Source organism: Bidens hawaiensis, unplaced genomic scaffold (assembly GCF_021521415.1).
Source record: "Bidens hawaiensis isolate Kalapana, Puna unplaced genomic scaffold, B.hawaiensis_p1.1 tig00009414_1, whole genome shotgun sequence".
Lineage (NCBI taxonomy): Eukaryota > Viridiplantae > Streptophyta > Magnoliopsida > Asterales > Asteraceae > Bidens > Bidens hawaiensis.
Window position 1 is genome coordinate 18,145 of NW_027491696.1, and position 22,838 is coordinate 40,982.

Here is a 22,838-nt window from a genome sequence, read left to right on the forward strand (position 1 = left end):
TTTTGTTTTTTTTTTGTATTTGTAGTTTTTACCTCATCATTTGTAAATTTGTAAACTTCTATGTTTTTGGAATGAAATTTTGTTTTTCCCTTATTCGCATCTTGCGCATTCCCAATTCATCTCTTTATATTGCATGTTTGTGCTCGTTGAATACAAGGTATGCTTACACATTAAAACTTGAACAAGGTTATAAGGAAATTATTTTATTTAATCCTTAACAGTTGTCATATTTCAAGTTATTTTGCAATATTCTGAATATGCTGACACGTGCCTTAGCATTTCATTGTTCCTCTTTTGCGCGACGTTATCGTGCATTTATTATAGGGAATTATGAATGAGTTTTTTAGCCTTTACGTGTCAGTATGTGTTACTCTGCTTATATCCATTATAATCCCATGCGCGGCCCCGACCTGAGACCTTAACAACTATGCTTTGGCATGTGCTTTGCCTTAGTTGTGCTTAGGTATTTTTATGGTCCAGCTGCGCAATACGTAGGATGGATGCTATGAGTAATTTGAGCTAAGGCTCATATTATTGGGCTAAGGCCCTGAGCTAAGGCTCATATTATTGGGCTAAGGCCCTGACGTTTTAGAGTTAAAACTCGTTAACGCGTTTGAGCTTGAAGCTCGCGCATGTATGTTTTACTTCGTTTTATTTTTAGTTTGATGTCAATACAATGTTGTCATATTGCTCAAAATTAATAAAGGGAAGTGTGAACATGTATGCAAAAGGTAATAAAACGCATATTAAGAGAAAATAGCACGTATCATTATTCATAATGGCTTAAAAAGCCTTGATTACAAACTTGACGACTTTTACATGAAACATTTTCTAAGTTATGCTGCGTTCCATGTGCGCGGGATCTTCTTTCCATTTAAATTTTTTAAAGCGTATGCGCCTTTTCCCAATTCTTCCGAGACTTGATAAGGTCCCTCCCAGTTGGGAGACATCTTTCCCGGGGGTATTGCGCGACTAGCTTCATTGTTTCGAAGGAAAAAATCATTCTTCTTGAAGTGGCATTCTTTCACGCGCTGATTGTAATATTTTTCTAGTTTTTTCTTGTATTTGGCTTCACTGATGATAGCCGCCTCTCTGCGCCCTTCAAGTAAATTGAGATCCAACCTCCTTTCTTGCTCATTATCCGTCTTACTCATCATGAGCACTCTATAGGATGGACATCCAATTTCTGCTGGAATCATAGCCTCCGTTCCATAGGTTAGGCTGAACGGGGACTCGCCATTGCTGGTTTTGCTTAATGTCCTGTGCGCCCACAGGACATTAGGTAACTCCTCGACCCATGCATGGGACTCTCCCTCCAACCTTTTCTTCAGCCCATTCAGCAAGCTCTGGTTCGCGCGTTCCACTTGGCCATTCCCTTGAGGGTGGTATACTGAAGTGAAGACCTGGTTGATGCGCAATTCCTTGAGCCAACTGGATATCTTCCTGTCAGCGAATTGTTTGCCATTGTCGCTCACGATTTCCATGGGCAGGCCAAAACGGCATACGATGTGGCTCCAAATAAATTGCTTCATTGCCTCGGCTGTGATTTTTGCCAGTGGCTTGGCTTCAACCCATTTTGTGAAATAGTCTACTGCCACTACCAAAAACTTTACTCGCCCTGGCGCTTGTGGTAAGGGACCCACAATATCGATTGCCCACTTGTGGAAAGGCCATGCAGAGGTCACCGGAATCAAGTTGTTCTTTGGCCGCATGGTATTTGGCGCATAGCTCTGACACGCTTTGCATTTTTGGATCTCTTTTAGCGCGTCCAAGTACATGCCTGGCCAATAGTAACCTGCGTTCATTGCCTTGGCGACCACCATGCGCGGGCCAGCATGTATTCCACAGATTCCTTCGTGTATCTCTCTGATCACATAGCTTGCTTCCTCAGCGTCTAGGCATTTCATGAGTGGTCCAAGATAAGAGCGTCGATATAACGTACCATCTAGCATTTCGTAGTTCTGCGACTTGTGTCTTATCTTCCTCGCCTGTGCGCGATCTTCTGGTACCTTTCCCTCCTTCAAGAATTCCATTATTGAAGTTATCCATGATGAAGGTGTTGTATGAATTACCAGAACAGACTTCGCTCCCACTGACGGGTTGCTTATTACTTCCACCCTGACATCTTTGCCAAAATGATCGAAGCTGGTTGATGCCATCTTGCTTAGCGCGTCGGCAGACTTATTTTCACTATGCGGAATGTGTATGATTCTGAAAAAGTCAAATTGTTCGATGAGTTTCTTCGCCTGCTCTAGATACAGAGGCATGGTGTTCTCCTTGGCGTCATAAAGGCCATTGACTTGTGCTGCTACCAGGTATGAATCTACATGAGCCTCTAGCTTTTTAACTCCGAACTTGTGCGCGATGCGCAAACCAGCCAGCAGGGCTTCATACTCAGCTTCATTGTTGGTGCTCTTGAAATCCAACCTGATTGCATAAGTATACTCATTGTTTTCTGGATCCACCAGTTTGAGGCCTGCGCCGGACCCTTCGTTGTTTGAAGCTCCATCAGTGAATAATCTCCAAACGTTTTCTTCATTATTGGCTTGCGGAGGGTCTACTTCGCGCTGAGCATCTTCGACTTTTCCTTCAGGGATTTCTGCGATGAAATCAGCTAAGACTTATCCCTTGATTGCTGGACGAGGCTTATAGGTGATCGTGTGCTCCCCTAATTCCAGCGCCCATTTTGTCAGCCTTCCTGAGAGCGCGGGATGTCGTAAGACTTGCTGGATGTTGTAATCAGTCAGGACTTCAATAGGATGACCATTGAAATATCTGTGAAGCTTGCGCGACGCATGCGTTAGTGATAAAACTAACTTTTCAATGATGGTGTAGCGCGTCTCAGGATCTGTCAGCACCCGACTTACATAATAAATTGGTGTTTGGATTCCCTTGCGATCCACCAATAATACTGCGCCAATGGCGCGCTCTCCTGCTGACAGGTACAGCGTTAAAGTTTCACCAGGTAGTGGAGCTGTGAGCGCAGGCAGATTTATCAGACATTCTTTTATATCACTGAAAGCTTGCTCGGCCTCAGGCGTCCACTTGAATTGGCTTTTCTTTAAGCAATTTCTCAATGTGTTAATGAATGGGGTAGATTTGCTTGCATGGTTTGCTAGGAACCTGTTAATTGATACCAATCTACCATTCAACTTTTGAACTTCCTTCATGGTGGATGGTGAGGGCATGTCGAGGATAGCCTCCACCTTCTCTGGGTTCACCTTGAAACCATCCTTGGTGACCATTACGTCGAGAAATTTCCCTTCTTCCACGCCGAATGTGCATTTGCTCAGGTTGAGCTTCATGTTTACTTCCTTTAAACGCCGAAGGGTTTCTTCGATGTCTTTGAGCATTTGTTTTTCCTCCCTGCTTTTAATCACCAAATCATCCACGTAGACTTCTAAGTTTTTTCCAATCTGCTCGTTGAAAATTGCATCCATGAGTCTTTGGTAAGTGGCTCCTGCATTCTTCAAACCAAAGGGCATTTTTGTGTAACAGAAAACACCCTTGTCGGTTCTGAAAGCAGTATTGTCTTCATCCTGTGGTGCCATTTGAATTTGGTGATAGCCCTTATAGGCATCCAGGAAACATTTGAGCTTAAATGGCACCACAGAGTCCACCTTCATGTCAATGTTTGGGAGGGGGTAACAATCTTTTGGACACGCTTTGTTGAGGTCCTTGAAATCAATGCACATTCTCCATGACCCATTGCTCTTCTTTACCATCACAGGATTGGCTACCCATGTTTGATATCGTATTGGGCGAATGATGTTCGCGCGCAGTAGATCTTCTACTTGCTCATTCATGGCCTTTGTCTTCTCGTCTCTCATGACTCTTTTCTTTTGAGCAATTGGCTCCACGGACTTGAATGTGTTGAGAGAGTGGTGCGCCAGGTCTCGCGGAACCCCAGTCATATCAGAATGTTGCCACGCGAAGACTGACATATACGTTGTGAGCAATCTTTTCATTCTCACTCTTGTGTCATCTGATATCGTAGCTCCGATTGTTATTGTTTGTTCTGGGAATTTTGGGTTGAGAATCCATTCCTCTGGCGCGTTGTTTGCCACTGGAAGTTTCATTCTCCCCTCTCGAGGTATACTTGTTACTGCGCATAAATGATCTCGGTACACAAATGTTACTCCTGTTGGTGTTGGGAACCCCAGCGCGCCATGCGCTGGTGACGGTATGGCGTTGAATTGGGCAATCGTTCCTCTACCCAAGATCATACTATGGCATGAAGTGGTGGGCAAGACCAGAAAGTTGACAATTTCAGCTCGCTTGTGCTTCTCATCCCCCATAGTTAGTTCGAATTGTATCTGACCTAGGGGGTGAATAATTTTGTTTGAGACACCCGAGATTGGTGCACTCACAACTTCGAGCCTTGCTTGGTCTGCTGGGTCCAACTTCCTGAAACATTGCTCATACATGATGTCTGACTCACTACCGGTGTCCACCAAGACTCTTGACACCTCATAATGAGCGATGTGTGCAGTGATGACTAGAGGACTGCTGCTAGACGGGCCTCCTCTGATTCTTGGAAAGATTACATGTTGCTCGCGCCAATCCCCTTGGATTTGCGCGCTTCTCTTCCTCGATCTTTGCCCTTGCCTTCTTCCTTCAGCTACACAGATTCTTTTGAATTTTTTACTGGCTGAGGCTCCGTCTGGTTGTTCGTTCTCTGGTCTTGGATTTTTTACCAGGTGAGCCAACTTGCCTGATTTCACATCTTTTTCGATCGCATCCTTCAAATGATGGCATGCATCGGTGTTGTGCCCTGTGGATTTGTGAAACTCACAATATTTGCCACTATTCGGTGGTCCCTTATGGAGTAATGGCCTGGGGTTTTTAAACTGGACATTCTCTGTGCTTAACACTTGCGAAGGCGTTTTGGTGAGGGGAGTCCAAATTCTTGGTAGAGGTCTGTTAGGCTCTCTGCCGCCTTCCTTCTTGTCACCTTCTCCGCGATTAAGAATGTCTTTTTGGGGTTGGGGTGAACTTTGTTGCGCTTGATTTTCTGCGGGAGAATAATTGGTTTGTTGCAACCTGGACCATACGGAGTTTTGTTTGCCCCTTCTTGCATTGTTGCGTGGTGCTTCTGTTTGATGCCCTTTATCTCTTGCTCTGTCTTGGGCAATTTGTTTTTCATTTCGCGCGAAGACTCGCGATGCTTCCATAAGCTTAGCCCAAGTGGTTGGCATGCATTCTCTGCTCACGAGAGCTCTGCGGAGTTGATCACTGCGCGCACCTTGTATAAAGGCCACGCGCAAGAGTTGTTCAGTGATGCCTCCAATTGCAAGAGATTCCTGATTGAAACGAGTTATGTAGTCTTCAATGGTTTCGTCATTCCTGCGCACGCAGTGCATGATGTCATCAGGGTCGCGCGTGTGTCTGCGCTGCTGTACAAAGTGAGCCTGGAACTTTTCCAATAGCTCTTCGAACCCATCGATTTGTCCTGTCGGCAAGCTTTCGAACCAGACACGCGGTGCGCCTGTGAGGCAGCGAGCAAACATGTGACACCATGTTGGCATCGTCCAGCTTTCTAGGTTTCCAGTGTTATAAAAACCTTGTAAGAAATCGTCTGGATCTGTTGTACCAACGTACTTGCCTAAACCACTTGGCATCTTGGTTTTGTGTTGAATAGGAGCCTTCGCAATGCGCTCAGTGAATTTTGAATGTTTTACCAAGATGGCTGGCCTATATGGTGTGGTTACGTCCACTTGCGCTTTCGCTTGTGGGTTGTATGGTGTGTATAAATCCATATCAGCTTTGGCTCCAGGTGCTATGTGCATGTGTGCGCGAAGCTGTGAACCTCCTGCATGAGTATCTCGCGTCTTCTTCATGCTGTGCACCTCTTCCTCATCACTAATATCAGCTTGTTCGGTGTGAACAGAATGACCGTCTTCCAGCGCGCGCGTCTTTTTTGTTGTTCCCTGAATGGTTTGTTTATCAAATGCGCCTTTGCGTTAAATCGGCTAACTTTTTGTGTTTTACCAACTCATTGTATTTGTCCATTAAACGTCGTTGTTCGTTTATGAGCCATTCTTTAGGATCATTGGTTTCAACTTCCGGGCCCATTGGTCCTTTTTGTTTTGCACCAGTCAGATTTTGGAACGTGAGATCGTCTGGAGGAGTTTCAGTCTGACTATGAGGTGTTGTGTTGAAGGGATGGTTACTGGTGGTGCGCGCAGTGTCACGCGGCGCCCTTAGAAACTGATGTCCCTCATTAACATCCTCAAGCTCATTATCCTCCAGAACTTGATCATTGTTTCGAACACCGGAAACCATGGTGAAGATTTTCAGAGAGAAAATTGATGAAATAGTGGTTTTGTTGCCGTTGTAACAGGTGATGGCGCCAATGAAGAAGCTTGGATCGACTTACTTGTATTCGATCTACTTTCCTCGGGTATGAGTGTGCTTTATCACCGATGGTTTTCCGAGACACGAGTTCTTCCACCTACAAAACGAACAGCACCGTGAGCTTACCCCTCAGAAAGGGACAGAGGGGTCCTCTTTGGGGTAACCCTCCGGTGTGAGAATAATATCTGTAGGAGAAGATAAGAATGTGAAAATGAGTAAGGACTTAGAATATGTTTTCTTGCCTGACCCCAACTGTGGAGGTGGTGTGGTATTTATAGTATTAGGGTTTCCAATGATTGGGCTCAGACCCAATTAGGGCCTTTTTGGCCTCCTCCTATTGCTTCGCGCCACGTGTACTTAGGACACCTGGTGCTTTTTCATTGATTATTCTCTGACCAAGGTATTTTACCTGACCCATGTGCCATCACGTGGTGGCACATGGGTTTTGCTGAGTTGTCCACCCTTCATTGGCAGCTGTCAACATCAGCACATTCTTTATTCCTTAAAAGATACCTTCTGGAAGGTTGTCTGATGAGTACAATCATGGTTGTCCTTATCCTGATTTAGATTAGACTATTGTCTCATTTGTTGTGTTGTCCTTTATGCGCCTATCCCGGGGATGCGCAATGTCTTCTCTTTATTCTCACGCGCAGATGTTTCATGCGCGGATGTGATATGCGTGAGCATGTGATATGCGTAAGCATATGTAATATGCGTGAGCATATGTGATATGCGCCACGCGCAGATGTGATATGCGTGAGCATATGTGATGCGTGAGCATATGTGATATGCGTGAGCATATACGATGCGTGAGCATATGTGATGCGTGAGCATATGTGATATGCGTGAGCATATGTGATGCGTGAGCATATGTGGTATGCGTGAGCATATGTGATATGCGCCACGCGCATAGGTTTTGGCTTTGTGTCTTCATGACATCCTGATTTCAAGCCTCTTGTCTATATCTTGTGGGTTGACCCGCTCCGCTCAATGTTAAGGCGGGTGCATACCCCTTCACAAGTCGTCTACTATTCTTGGATCCTTTCCTTGCATTGTGGACATGTGTGCCCCCAAAATAGAATCGAGTAAATTGATTTGAAGGACGATTATGATGCCACAAGTAATTAAATATATTGTAAAGGTGAATTGGTAATTAAATTAAAAACAATCTGCGTATATTATTAAAGTAAAACTATTATTCCACATGTTAATCAACCAGAGTAGTCAACTAGAATGTCAACTAATATTTTTATAGAATTACTAACAAAACTATAAATGTAACTTTAAATGTTATATTAAATGAGTTTTTAGATATTTATCATTATAAAATTTTATCTATCATTATTTACATCTTATGAATCTATAAGACATGTTATTACATATATTAATATTACTAAATTTAACTTTTTTATTGTATTCTTTTAACCACTCGTGTATTGCATAGGCTACATCCTAGTAATTGTACTGTCGCACCCCAACCTACGACGGAAATGCCGGGGCGCGAACTGATTGTCACAGCTCTCAAGGTACTATCATGCAATATTTATATGACAATATCTATTAATTTTATTCAATTTCCAAATAAATCAAATACAAAATACAACTCATTAAACAAACAATAAACACAAATTTAATTCTTGATTTTATCTTTTCTAACATAATTCTTCACTAAATCTTCACAAAGTCTTGCAACTAATTCAAGCGATAACCTGCATATGCGTATAAAATAGAATTTTGTCAACAACACATGTTGAGTGAGCAACACACCAGTTTAGTTGTACATATAGTATATATAACAAAAATATGTAGCTGCAACAAGTCATATGAGAATAACAAAATAACCAAATGAGCAAGTATAACTGAAATGTCGAGAAGCACAAAGGCTAACGACTGGCGTATGATCATACTAGACTGAGATTATGTTGGACCTCTCCGAATGCGAAAGCATACAAAGCAAATAAGCATATAAACAAGTAAGGTATAAGTTGTTAACACATAAGACAAAGTTGCAGTTTTGAGTATAAGTATATATAAGAAATATTATTTACGCATATGTCCCCAAAACATGAGAAAATAAGTAAAATAGGGGAATGTGGTACTCACATCGATAGACGAACAATAGTGAAAAGAGAATTATTATGAATGATGATTCGCGGAAATCAGGCGTTGACGATAAAGCCTAATAAAGTAAATAGAATACGAAAATACTAAGTACACGAAATAGATCGGATAAGAGAGTTCGTTAATTAAATTATTATTAAGTTAATATTATATTCTTTTTATATTAGGTAAAATAATAAGGTGTAATATATATATATATATATATATATATATAAATATATATGGTTTTAACAAAGTTTGGAAACGTGACAAGTTAAAGTTTCGGCTTTTAACAAAATATTGATTTGTTATAATAGGATTTAAATAATTAATATATTGTTATATGATTTAAAGGATTTCTAAAAAAATAAAAGAATTCAAAATGGGCTGGGGGAGGCTCGAACCCGCGCCACCAGCTTATCCATTGTCTTATCAAGCTGCGTGCAACCAAATGAGATAACTATTAATTCGTTTAAAGCATGAAAATCATATCTATTAAACAGACAGACGAACACCCAGGAATACTTATAAACCCTAGATCGTTAATCCGTTTAATAGCTTAATGATCGATAAAATAGACAGAGGGTTAATGATCCTCTATTGAGGACGAACTGGTTACACAAAGGAATTACCTGCTAAGATGCTTAGACGAGGGTTAATTGGTTACAACAGTTTACGACAGCCGCAGGTCAAGAACACGGCCTTTGACACGAAGTTGATGTAATTAAAGATGGGGTTCATGTTGGCGATATCATAAGGATGGTGAATGTAGGTTTAATTAAATTTTGGTGATCGTTTACGTGTATATCATAAACGGGTTAAGGTCGGCTCGTTAATATATCAATTGCAGATTCAATTTGATTGAATTAACATATTAGGAGTGTCGGTTAGGCCGAAATTGGTATGTACAACGTGATTATGATTAAGTTTCCATATACACAGCGAGATTTGAGGTTCAAGAAATACCAATTGTTAATCGGGTTCAAACAAACGAATTTGGGTTTGAATTTGGGTCGGGTAACGGGTCTAGATCTAGGTTTGGTGAGTTAGTATACATAGTTTTGCACTATAGTCCCTAGAGTTTAAGGGTGGAAACATAATTGGGTAAAATTTATTAGTTTGGGTTAAACTTGCCAAAGATTCATAGTTATAAATACATATTATATAATGAATTAAATAATAGTAAAAATAGTTAATTTATTTGATAATGCGGTAAAATTTCCGAGCATCGAAATTGGTCGGGTTTTAATATAAATAATAAATTTTAGATAGTCCGAGTTGTTACATTTACTATGGTTAAGCTTTAACTAAAAACAACTTTTAATAAACACAAACTTTTTCTTTTTATAAAGGATCTTAAAATCACTTATAATAATTCAGTTATATTCCTTCATTTACACACTTATAAATACTTATACATATACTTTTTATTTCTTTCATAACCCAAACTAATAAATAAAATTTATATTATTTAATAAATAAAGCTTTTTAAATGTCACATGTAATCACTATATTTATCCTTACAAAATTTTCCCTCTTTTATTTCATATTAAATGCATTTCTCTTTTTAATATTTCATTTTCAATTTTTAATAATTACATCCTAACTTGAAAGAATTAATACCATCATAAATATGTTAATTTGTTTAATATAAAATATATTGCATTAGTTATTAGTATTAGATTTTTATAGGTAACCAATACGAAACGGGTGGGTTTCTTAACTGATTAAAGTATCAAAGATTGTTCATGTCAAAACAGTTTAAAATTAAAATAAATTTTGGTCCACGAGTTGGTTTAGAAAAGTAGTCATTTACACCTAAGTTTTGATATAAAAAATAACAAAGAAATAATTTATGATTTATGAATTTTCTAACAACTTTTTATTTCCAAATTACGTAATATATAATTTTTTTTACCGCATAATATATCTTTATCTATGTGATACCTTTTTTTGTATTTCATATTATGTTATTATTTAAAAAAAATACTTATTCTAACCCGTGTACTATACGGGTAACTATCCTAGTTATAAATATACTAAAACAAGTTAAATTTGGACCCAACTAATTTGAGCGTCGGATTGCCCACTGGCTTAAAGCCCATGGGCGTTGAGTTCTTCGTTTGCAACAAGAATCATGACTTGACAAGGGAAACCGACAGCATATCAACATCAAGATGGATCTAAACCTAAGTTATGTTCTCCTAGCACTCTTATCCGAAACTGAACCTCTATCGTGCGGTTTTAGGTTTCAATAATCATCAAAATACATATATAAGTCATGCATAACAACATAAATTTGAAATCATTCTAAAATTTATAATTTTATGTAAAAATTCTCTATCAAAAGTATAAGGAAAATTGGTTTTTATTGGTCCCAACTATTTTATTTTTGCCGACGGTGGTCCCAACTATCATTTTGGCTGGCAATGGTCCCAACTTTCACATACGTTGAATCCACCAGTCCGCGACTAACGGAGTACTAACTCCGTTAGGTAAAAGCTGATGTGTCTGTCCTAGTTGTCAAAAACAGCTGACATGGGCATCCTACGTGGACTGGTTGTGTATTATAACCAACATTTTATATTAAACATTATACAAACATATATTCGCAAATTATACACCCCCTAATCCCCAAATTCTCTAACTCAAGAACCCTAACTCCCCCAAATTTGATGGCATTTTCTTCCCAATTGTTAACCCCTACACATCCAGAACAATTATCATCTAGGTACGTTCCGCTTGACATCGTCTACTCGGCCACATCTCCCTGCACGCCATACTCGAATGTCATGTCCAATAAGGTCAAAGCCAAAAAGGATGTTATCCTTTCATTTGATCTACCAAAGCCACCGCTTGTTTATTGCTACACCCGGAATCGCGGTCGAAAGAGGTTTAATTGTACTTCCGGTTACGATATGTTCGTGTCCAATTTGAAGGCGGTGGATGTTGTTCAAGTGAAAGTTGAGGAGGATGAATTTGATGATGGTGAGGTTAGGGTTAGTGAAAGAAGAGGAAGATGAGTCAGGAGGTTGTTAAGTTAAGGTTTGGTTTTGGTTCTCTCATTTGTTTGTTTGTTTGCTTAAGAATTATGTCATCATCTGATGTTGGATTACAAGTTGAAGTTTGATAGTGTGGATCCTTAGAAATTTGTGGGTTTACAGTGCAAGGTTTATTGGTAGTTGGATGCGGATTGGTACTTTGGTCTAATTGCGATCAAATTTTAGGGTTTTTCTTATGAGCAGATGTGATGATGAGCTCATTGTGATCAAATTTTAGTGTGATTAAGGCTTGAGAGTGAAATTGATTCAATTAGGGCTTTAGTGTAATTTGGGGATTTTGATGTATTCGAACGTTGGGGATTTGGGGAGTATGTATAATACACAGCTGGTCCACTTAGGATGCCCATGTCAGCTGTTTTTGACAACTAGGACGACACATAAGCTTTTACCTAACTGAGTTAGTACTTCGTTAGTCGCGGACTGGTGGATTCAATGTATGTGAAAGTTGGGACCGTTGCCAGCCAAAATGATAGTTGGGACCACCGCCGGCAAAAATAAAATAATTGGGATCAATAAAAACCAATTTTCTAAAATATAATCTTGGATGTTATGAAAATTTTCACGTGTCAAATAACTATAAAGTATATATATAATTATTCATTTTAATCAGAGAACTAGAGATAGAGAAGTATAATACATTTCTATATTATATTTACGATTTTTTCTTTTTTTTTATTTGTATATAACAAGTGACAATGACATATGCCCACTTTTATAACTTCCAAGTTCCAAGTCATTCACTTATTATTTATTAAATACATGTAAACGATATATTATAAGTTTATAACAAAAAAACAGACGAAATTATTGACATTGTTAAAGGTATCCCAATGTCGGTAGAATTAACTTTAAGAATGTGAGAATCAAATTCTTCAATAATGAAGAACATACACGTTATACTCGACAACGGCATTAGCTGTTTTGAAATCAACACTATGAGTCTTGGCCTGAGCATAACCTCTAGCAAATCGAAATAGGCCGGTGCCTCCAACAATCGGCATTTCTCTCATCGCCGTCAACGCAGCATTCCGCCCCAATATACTCAAAGTGCTCCCATTGTACTTCCCTTCAATAAAACAATAGTTCAAGACCATTAAAAATCCCAATTCTTTTAAATCTGCCGACGCGTATATCCCTTGAGCTCTTCCAATAATTTTGGACTCGGGTTCAGGTGACACGGTCAAGGGGTCATCCATCATCATGACTAGCCCGAACCCGCTCAGAGTGGTGTTAGTGGTGGGACCCGAGGCCACTTTGACCGCGGTGGGGTGACGGGCGGTGACTATGTCATGGAAGTAGAAGTGGAGGTGTGTTAGCTTCTCTTTTTTGAAACCAAGTGATTTGGATTGAATGGTGGTGAAATGGTAGAGGGAGATAATAATAATAATAATAATGAGACATTGGAGAGTTTTGGCCATTGTGATTTGATGGTGTTGTAGGGTGTGAAATGTTTGTGGTGTTTAAATAAAACAGAATAACGAATATGTTTCTACAAAAGTAAAAGTGGTCACTCATTATGGGGTATGGGCAAAGGTAATCATAATAAAATTTGGAATTACTTGTACATTATTTAAATTATTCCTTGTATATTTGTTGTGTGATTTTATAAAAAACTAAATAAAAATTTTAGTTATTATAATTTGACATAAGGTTTTCACACTATTGCTGAATATAATTAATATTCAAAAATGATTTTTATTTTTAACCTAAAAAAATTATTAAAATTCAAAAATTATTTAGAAGACCAGTTGATATATATAACTTTTAAAATTATTCAAATAGACTAGCTATAGAAATTGAAAATTATTTTCTAAATAACCTTAAAAAATATCAAATATACTACTGTATACTTTAACTTAGCGTGTCTACCTCTTCTAATAAAAATTAGAAAGAGAATTCTGATCGCCACAAACGTGAAATCATATGGTCCTATATGGAAAAAAGGCTTGTTATGATTCTTAAGTTGGACCAATTAGAGGAGTTTCGATGTTTGAGCCTAACTAATAAGAACAAGCGAACTACTCGTATCGATCCTATTCATGATATTCTGAAAATTCTTTACATTGTTTTCAAATTTAAAAATTCCATACTCAATAGATTGCTCAAAGACAGACAATTAAAAAATAGATAATTTGGATTTCTTAACGGAGACTCTAATTCAAACCTCACTAACAGCACTTTGAAGGGGACATGAGTGGCTCAATGAAGGAAGACTGAGATCTTTGTGATCTCCAGTTCGATCCTGAGAGCGTCCGGGTTTTACCACAAGTGGGCCTTCGGGTGGGTGGGTTTTTCCCGAAACTGGAGATACTTTGAAGGCGCTTAAGGGCTCCGTGCGACTGGGTTGGGCCAGCTGGCGGTGACCTTTTGCCATTGGGTCACCCCGTACAGAGTACATAGCCAATTCTATTTGTTGGTCGTTCAAAAAAAAAGATAAAAATATATTACGCGTCATACTTTTGTGATCAAGAAGACGAATCTATTATTCATAACAAAATTCATTAAAGTTGTAGCGGGTTTAATCTTAAGATTTCAAGAAGCTAAAGCATTCATAACGTTTCGTTTGTGGATGCTAGTTCGATCATGTGAGGTGGGTTCAATCTCTCTCTCTCTCTCTCTCTCTTGCGTATATACACACACATTATATATATTGTGTTAATATTTTTCAATGGGGTTTAATTTTAGAGGTTCGGTGTTATAAAAGAAAGCACACGAGAGTTGTGAAGAAAAGTTTAGAATATGATGTGATACTAATATGACGGTTTGTATATAGATTTGACATTGTGGATACTCTTATAGCCGTTACTAAATAGTTTCATACAAGTTTTTTTTTATTTTAATATTAATAGAAGATGCATACACTCTATTGCACGCATTCTATTTTCCAAAAGATAGAATAAAACAGAATAGCAGCCAAAGGTTTAACAATAATAAGTTGTGAAAAAAGACACGAACAATAATAGAAGGTTTTAACATGGATGAAAAAAAAATCAAATGGTTGTCACATAACTTTCCAATAAATTGATAAATTTTTATTAACAAAATCCAGAAAAATGACTATAATAATAATTTTCTCTGTAAAAGTCAGGTGAGTCCAGTTAAATCAATAAAATTTAGTCATGCATGGTTTGGGTCGGGCTTAGGTATTCCTAAACTCCTACCCAGTTATTAAAGTATGTTTCAAACCCACCGGGTTTAATCGGGTAATTACCCGTCAGGTGTACCCGGCTCAAAATCCGTCAGGTTTCTACTGGGTTTTGACAAAATATAACTAATCGGTTACAAAGATGGTTACCATAAAGATAAATATCTCAAATAATTGACATAAACAAGTTTTGACAAATAATATATTTGGAATATAGTGTGTGTGTGTGTGTGTGTGTGTATATATATATATAATATAATAAGCTATACGGGTATATCGGGTATATAATCAGGTAAATGCGTATATGTTATCGGGTTATATCAGAAATCCCAAACCCGTCCCAAGCCGCGAAAAATTTCAAAACTAGTTCCAACCCCTAATTTGTCTAGTATTACATGTCCATTTATGTAGGGTTTCAAGTTTTTTTTATTAGGTTCAGGTTTAATTGTCATCCCTATTTGTGCTTTACGTAAGTTACTGGATAAAACAAAAATGCAAATACGAACCTAATATATTACAACATGCAACAAGTACGGTTAATAAGGCTCATCTAATCCACTAGGTCATTTAACTTTCGTTATTTAGCAAAAATAATTGTTAATTATTTACGTTAAATTATGTGGGATTTTTGACATTATTTTTTTTATGTATACAAAAGTAAAAACGAACCTAATCAAACCAAAATTTACCATTTATTCTTTTCCACATAAGTGGGTCGTTTGGTCAACGCGTGATATTGGGGTTAAGTGACCCATAAGATTGTTTACTTTCCACAAAGTAGAGAAAATCTAATTATACTTGGGATCATGAATAGAAAATGACTCAATTAAATATCTAATTAAAAGAAACCCAAGTATTAAAATCTTATGGCAGTAAAAATTGTTGTCTTTGTATGCCACTAGCGGCTAGCCTTATGTATGTACTATTGTTTTGTTTATATACAGTATGTTAAAACGTATCTTTTAAGTGTGAGTGTGTGACGCTGAACATCTCTTTTGTTCTTGTAACCCTACTTTGACGTTAAACAAATTTGTTAGTCAATCAACTCCTTCCTCCACTAAGCACTTCCACACCTCAACGAGGATGTCCGAGTTGACCATCTTAGTATTTCCCATCTTTCTAAGAGATTGTTGGAAATCTTGTATAATAGAATCAGAAAATAAGAATAGAAATAATCAAGAAATGGTGAACCGGGCTTGTGTTTGACACAATTCCCTTAAACAGATTCGCGGTCTGTTCCAGGGTACTCCGGTTCGAAGCAGAAGCGTAGTACTGCCGGACTTGATCACTTGCCCGAAACGAAAACCGTAACAATGTTGTTGTAGCAAAGAGGAAGAAGAAGAAGTGTGTATGTTGGTGTATTTTCGGTGTTGTGTCAACTCAAGAGATGGTCCGTTTATATAACCATAGAATCATAATCAATAATGATAATGACCATTAAATATCAAATAATGGCCATTAGTGCATTACAAAACCGAAATTAATAACTATTCTCATAATAATAATAATAATAATAATAATAATAATAATAATAATAATAATAATAATAATAATAATGGTCATTAGTGCAGAGTTGAAACCGAAAATAATAATCATCATCATAATGATCATTAATAAAATTGACCAACAATTTCAGTTTATGAAAATCTCAAATGAATTCGAATCTCAAACGAATTCAAAAATGTCCTCACGTGGGTCCGGGTTTTAATTGAGACTTCATTCACACACTTTACTTAAAACTTCCAACAATCCCCCATATGAATGGAGGTCGAAACAACAACATTATTCCGATTAGATTTCAGCAGTTGAATCTTGTATACAATAGGTAGGTGTTATCCTTTGAACCTTTGCTTATGAAGTATACTTAGCCCACTGGCTCTGAGTAGACTGTGATGTCTTTGAACTCGTCTGCCGTTTGTGTAGACGACAATACACTTCACACAAGACTCTCCCTGACAAAGTAAAGTCCTCATAGTTATGTTCGTTATGGTCATGAACATGCGCCTGGTTCTGCAAGAGCTATTAAGTATTGTGCCCAACAACACCCTTCGAAGCGACCCCACTTCTCTTTCACATAGGTGATTCACCATGTATGACTGACTGCCTTGGTCGAATCATTAAATGCCATATGCTTAGCCTCACACTTGTCACTTTTAGGAATGGACTAGGAAGGTTACCTTGCTACGTGGTAAACTCCCTCTTAAAATTGTAGGGTTATCCCCCCCACAGTGACTACACTAAGTCATACAATTAGGTTTTCCTATTGAACTCAACTCTTGGGATCTCCAGTCTGTTGAGTTAGGTTTCCTTCGCATGAACTTTAATTTTTCAAGGGCTTCAGTCCCATTCCCATGGACGACTTCTGAACTAATTCTCTACTTAGGCCTTTTGTTAGCGGATCCGCAATATTATCCTTTGACTTCACATAGTCAACAGTGATAATTCCAGTAGATATTAGTTGTCATACCGTATTATGTCTACGTCTAATATGTTTATTCTTACCATTATACATTGTGCTATGAGCTCTGCCAATTTCCGATTGGCTATCACAATGTATACAGATGGCCGATGACGGCTTAGGCCATCTTGGTATATCCTCAACAAATTGACGTAACCATTCTGCCTCTTCGCCCGCTTTATCTAGGGCGATGAATTCTGATTCCATCGTGAATCTAGATATAACCGTTTGTTTAGACGATTTCCATGATATAGCAGCACCTCCAAGTGTGAATACATACCCACTTGTTTCTCTAGAATCATTCGTGTCAGATATCCAATTTGCATCACAATGTCCTTCGACAACTGCAGGATATCTGTTATAATGTAACCCGTATTCTCTAGTGTATCTTAGGTACCGAAGCAACCGAATCACATAGTTCCAATGACTTGAACTTGGGTTGCTTGTGTATCTACTTAGCTTGCTCACAGCATATGCTAATTCGGGTCTAGTGCAACTCATAAGATACATCAAACTGCCAATAATTCTTGAGTATTTCAACTGGTTAACGGGTTCACCTCCATTCTTAGCTAGATGTTGACTTGTGTCAATGGAAGTTCTAGCTACATTAGAGTCATTTGCATTAAACTTCTCAAGAATTTTGCTCCCGTAATGGGATTGACTTAAAACAAGTCCATCTTGGTTTCGTGTGATTTTAACTCCCAAAATCACATCCGTAAGACCCATGTTCTTCATGTCAAATCTTTCTTTTAACATGTTCTTAGTGGACGTTATGATTTTGTCATCACTACCAGCAATGAGCATATCATCTACGTATAGACACAAAATTACATATCTATCGGATGTGTCCTTCACGTATACACATGTAACAACGTGAAAATTTCGAGTTCAAAGTATCAAATTTCAAAAGTCTAGGGACTAAAATTGCCAAAATTCCAAAGTTGAGGGTTAAAAATAAAAATATGATTTTCCTGACCCATCGTGCTACGCGATGAGTCAGAAGAGACTCCCATTGCGATACGCGATGGGGAGTCTGACACAGTGTGACACGTGGCACACGGTGGCACCATGTGCTGCCACGTGTCACCACGTGGCAACACTGCCGCCACTTGTCGCCACGTGGAGCGGTGACTGCCGCGTGGCAGACCTACCCCTCTGCGTCATCAGGTCTATATCGCGGTACGCGATAGGCCTGCCAAGGGACCTATCGCGTAGTGCGATGGGGACCAAAATTTCGCCTTTAAATAGCAGCCATGGGGTGTTCATATTTTCACATTAAAAACCTGCTCTCACATCTGTCTACTCTCTCTCTAACCATACTTCGATAAACGTGCTATATCTCGATAAGCGTGTTCGATCCCTTGTTTGTGTACCGACGTTTCCTTGAAGTTTGTGCCACCCTCCACCCACATACCAAGAAGGTGTTTGTCGTTATGGCGATGAGTCTCGATAAGTGTGCCATCGTGTGTTGAAGATTGGCGTTCGTTGATTTGTTCGAGAAAGAAGCGGCGTTGGAGTGCTGCCCGAGTCCCTAGGGTTTCTATACGCCACTAAGGTTAGGCGTAATAATGAATTCAATATAATTCAATATTATATTAAAGGCTTGAGCCTTAAGTCAAGGTTATACTCGATACCTCGATAAAAGAAAAGAAATATAAACATAACAAATAAATGAATAAAAGATTTTGTATTGAATATTGTGATTACATATATACGTGTGTAAGTATATATGTATATATAATCTTTGTTGTGAAAATATTATTTAATGAATAATGAGTATTCTTAAATAATAAAAGAAAATGATTACGTTTCTTGGAGAAAAAGAAACGTCGGGTTTTGAATATAAACTAAAGGTTTATAATTTATTTTTAAACTAAAAGTTTTCAAGTAAAAGAAAATGAACTAAAGGTTCATCGAGGATTGAGATATAAGTGATGGGTTTCTATGGATAATTAATACTTAGTTAACCATTTAACTAGTCACAATTAAGGCGGAAGCGTGATATTTACAAACTAAACATATCTACCCATATGTATATATATATATATTACAAGTTTATATGATATGTGTTCATGAACAACCTAGTTTATTCATGTCATAAGATTACCAATAATCTATATATTAGAAACCCGAGGCAAGGATCAAGTAATACGGAAAAACTAAACTATCAAAGCTTGTAAAACTTACATTCTTAAACCTTTAAGAGATGTAGTTGATGGTTGAAGAAGATGATGATGTTGATGCTAGACTTTCAAAGGAAAAATCCTCAAACGAAAGATACCCCGAGCCTCCAACACACACCGAGCTATGTTAGGGTGCTTGAACACAAAAAAACGAGACCCGAGCCTCTTCTTTTGATCTTGGCCGAGCCAAAGAAAACAAGAAAGAAAAGGAGTTGTGTGTCTCTAGTTTTTTGTTACTTGAAAGTCTCTTTATAATTATAAAATCTTCCAAAAGAAATCATATCTTGTGTTAGGTTTTTAGTCAAGTAGAAAACACTCAATCTTTCACCAAATCCATGACAAAACTTGACCAAAACCTTGGGGTGTGGGGCCCACCCAAAACCGGCCCCAAAATGTATTATTATTATTTTTTTTTATTTATTTTATACTTTATAAAATATATAAACACCCCATCTTTCATAAACCATTTTATAAAAGAACACATAGTTAAATAATCATTCCAATAATAATTATTTGAATAAATAAATTAACCAATTAATTTATTTAACACTTTCAAGTAAGTATTCAGAAACCCGATTTTCTGAATGTGTCGTGTTCTGTATTTGTCTTATAGATCTTATCTTAACAAATACATAATTTGTGTGTGTCTAACTCGTTATTGGGTATGACCCGACTTGGATCAAACACAACTAGCCACATTAACCTAATTATGTGTCTCGGGCATACGGTATTCCAACAATCTCCCACTTGCACGTGACTCATAAGAAGTTAATGCTAATGGTGAATACCGCCTAACAACAGGTCACCACCCCTAGTGTGTTTGACTCAGTGCCATTCAATAACATCATCCCCTTCAAGTCCATACTTGATATGATATAGGTAAGTCTTATCATTATATCCCTTTGTTACTAGATGTCCTGTCAAATCGAAGAGACACAGAGTGATCATTCTCTCAATGATTTAACTTAACAGGCCTTAGACATCTAAACTCTCAACACATAAGAGGAACAAATTCCATCTTGACTGCATACATCCTCGTTGACATCTCATAATGATATCTGAGCTCTTTCTTACACGTCATCGTGTTACTGAAATAACAAAGAAGAGAGTCAAGATATCAGACTTGATGAAAAACCAGATCCGATATGCATCTCAGGTCAAAGGACACAATGATACTCGCCTTTACTCAAGGATTACTTATGATCAGTTGCACTAACTCCATGCAGTGATCCTTGAGAGCGGATCATGTCCAATATTTGTATCCCACAAATATCTATGAACCTTGGTGGCAAACCTATGCCCTATATTCATCACATGAATATCAACCAATCCGGGTTCATAATAGTCTTAACTTCATACTTGTTCCCACAAGTATGATCGACTACGGACGTTTAGAACAACATAAGTCATTCATGGACTAAACATGCAAATATAGAACATAACTCATTGAATAATTAAAACATAATTAATTTTCATGAGATACCCATTACATTCGTTCTTATACAAACACTAAATACAGATTAAATCCACTCACTAGAATACCGAAGTCCTAATGCACAAACATGACCCTCATGCTTTGGCCTATCGAGGAGCTTCGTGAGTGGGTCCGCAATATTTTGATCGGTATGAACTTTATGAATACATATCTTTCTCTTTTCAACTTCATCCCTTATGTAGTTGAATCTGCGCTCAATGTGCCTCGTTTTCTGATGAGCACGAGGCTCCTTGATCTGTGCAATAGCACCCTCATTGTCACAGAATATCTCTAGGGGCTCCTGAATGGTAGAGATAATCCCTAGATCCATGATGAACTTTTTCATCCATGCAGCCTCTTGGGCTGCCATTGAAGCGGCGATGTACTCAGATTCTGTAGTGGATAACGCGACAACATCCTGCTTCGAACTCTTCCAAGAGACAGCGCCTCCATTCAAAATGAAGACATATCTCGACTGTGACCGAGAATCATCTCGGTCAGTTTGGAAACTCGCATCCACGTAACCCTTTACGACGAGTTCCTCCTCACCAGACCCATATATTAAAAACATATCCTTAGTCCTTCTAAGGTATTTTAATATATTCTTGACAGCCATCCAATGACTGTCACCTGGGTTGTGCTGGTATCTACTCGTTATGCTTAAAGCATACGAGACGTCCGGTCTAGTGCACATCATTGCATACATAATAGATCCTATTGTCGAAGCATAAGGAACATGCTTCATCCTATCCTGCTCTTCCTTAGAGCTAGGACTTTGGGATGAGCTTAACACGGTTCCTCTAGGAATAGGTACCAAACCTTTCTTAGAGTTTTCCATCCTGAACCTTTTCAGGATTTTATCAATGTATGCACTTTGATTGAGTCTGATCAATTTCCTTTGTCTATCCCTATAGACCTTTATTCCCAAGATATATGTCGCTTCTCCAAGATCCTTAATTGAGAAACGACTACTTAACCACGCTTTAACGTTTTCCATACTTGGTATATCATTTCCAAATAAAAAGTATATCATCGACATACAAAATAAGGAACATGACTATACTCCCACTAGCCCATTTATACACACACGCCTCATCACCGTTTTGGACGAAACCAAACGCTTTGATTTCTTCATTAAAACGATGATTCCACATCCGTGATGCTTGTTTCAACCCGTAGATTGATTTCCTTAACTTACATACTTTATCAGGATTAGATGGATCGACAAAACCTTCAGGTTGAACCATATGGACATCTTCCTCAAGATATCCATTAAGAAAAGCGGTCTTGACATCCATTTGCCATATCTCATAATCAAAATGAGCTGCAATGGCAAATAATATCCTGATCGACTTAAGCATCGCGACCGGCGAAAAGGTTTCATCATAATCAATCCCTTGAGTTTGCGTGAAACCTTTTGCTACAAGTCGTGCTTTGTAAGTATCTAAATTTCCATGCATATCCGTCTTCTTCTTGAAGACCCACTTACATCCAACCATTTTGGAGTTAAGTGGACGATCAACCAATTCCCAAACTTGGTTATCGTGCATGGATTGCATCTCGGCGCTCATGGCTTCAAGCCACTTGTCACAATCAGGTTGTGACATAGCATCTTTGTAGGAGATCGGTTCATCCGAATCGACCAAGTAGCAATCATCCACGAGAAATCCATATTTCTTGGGAGGTCGACTAATCCTACTAGATCTGCGAGCAACGTGTGTATGATCAACCATTTGATCACCTTCAACATCCTCGTGTTGAAAACTAGTATCGACCAACTGTGTATCATCCAGTAATTCTTGAACCTCTTCAAGTTCCACTCTCTTTTCACTAGGTCCTTCCATAAGGAACTTAGTTTCTAAGAAGTATCCTTTGCGTGAAACAAACACCTTTTGTTCACTAGGATCATAGAATATATATCCTATATCATCCTTTGGGTATCCTATGAAGATACACCTGATGGATCGAGCCTCAAGCTTATTTGGGGTGTCACGTTTAACATAAACTATGCATCCCCATACCCTTAAATATGAAAAGGATGGAACCTTTCCATGCCACA

General features: G+C 38.2%; 1 pseudogene; it reads right to left on the bottom strand.

The window, feature by feature from the left end:
- Nucleotides 1–12,361: 12,361 nt before the first annotated feature.
- Nucleotides 12,362–13,026, bottom strand: LOC143532236 (dirigent protein 21 pseudogene; annotated as a pseudogene).
- Nucleotides 13,027–22,838: the final 9,812 nt, after the last annotated feature.